The sequence below is a fragment of the Camelina sativa genome, unplaced genomic scaffold (assembly GCF_000633955.1).
Source record: "Camelina sativa cultivar DH55 unplaced genomic scaffold, Cs unpScaffold02942, whole genome shotgun sequence".
In the NCBI taxonomy this organism is placed as follows: Eukaryota; Viridiplantae; Streptophyta; class Magnoliopsida; order Brassicales; family Brassicaceae; genus Camelina; species Camelina sativa.
The window spans coordinates 1-954 of NW_010924051.1; the positions used below are offsets into that span (position 1 = coordinate 1).

At 35.4% G+C, this 954-nt stretch overlaps 1 long non-coding RNA gene across 1 annotated transcript; it reads right to left on the reverse strand.

Annotated features, from left to right (window-relative positions):
- Nucleotides 1-46: 46 nt before the first annotated feature.
- On the reverse strand, nucleotides 47-948 carry LOC104774458. The gene is made up of 2 exons (XR_765351.1): nucleotides 859-948; nucleotides 47-182 (listed from the first exon to the last, which is right to left on the reverse strand). It is a non-coding gene; the product is annotated as an uncharacterized LOC104774458 (long non-coding RNA).
- Between the last annotated feature and the right edge of the window lie 6 nt (nucleotides 949-954).

Here is a 954-nt window from a genome sequence, read left to right on the forward strand (position 1 = left end):
CTCAGATGAAGAAGGACCAAAAGGTGGACAACCAACAAAAGGTGGACCTTGGTTACCATTTGGAAAAACAGGTTTCAAACTTCGCAGTGGTTTTACATCTAGCACTATTGACTTGTCATAATGGTTAGGATTTGGAACAGTATGATTGACCCCTGGAACTCCTTCCATTGCTAGATAAGCTCCTGTCGAAGTAAGAAAAATGGATAAAGGATCAACATTTGAATAATGAGCTCTAAAAGTGGAAAGAGAGTTTACAAAGAGTCAGTTACTGCATAAGCAGTTCATCCAAGACCATCACACAAACGACTCCATTTACAAATAAATTAACAATCAGTTCCCAAAATGCAAACTTTGCTATCAGAAAACAATCAAAGTATCCCTCAAAACATATATAGGCCTTTTTCAAAAAATCTGAATGCATCTAAATGCGCTTCGTAATGAACACAGAGAGGTTCCCTTGTTCTTTCAGTTCATAACTTCATACATTTGTTTTCACCCAAAATGTAATAAATCATCAGCTTAGAAGACAAAATCATTAGAGCCCACAAATTCTAAACACCACCAAAACCTTTCATGCTTAGGGCATAACGAAAAAAATAACTAATCCTTTCGTTACATCAAAATCCCTAATTTTTATTTAGATTCGTAAGAAATCAAGCTAATTCATAAACAGCACGCCGTAACTAGACGAACCCTTAGTCCAAAAAACTGGAAAAATACAAACTTTAGATTCACCAACAAAAACGAAAACAGTATCCACAGTGCAACATTCATATATACATATTCCAGATTTCAACTTAAACACGAAAAGAACAAAAAAGAAGAAGAAGAAAGAATCAGATTGTCACCATTACCAACCTCAAGAAGCTGAGAATAAAAGAATTAAAAAAAGCTCCGAGAGTTAGGAAGAGGGGAGAGAAGAGACCTTTGAGGATGATGAATGAAAGAGAGAGA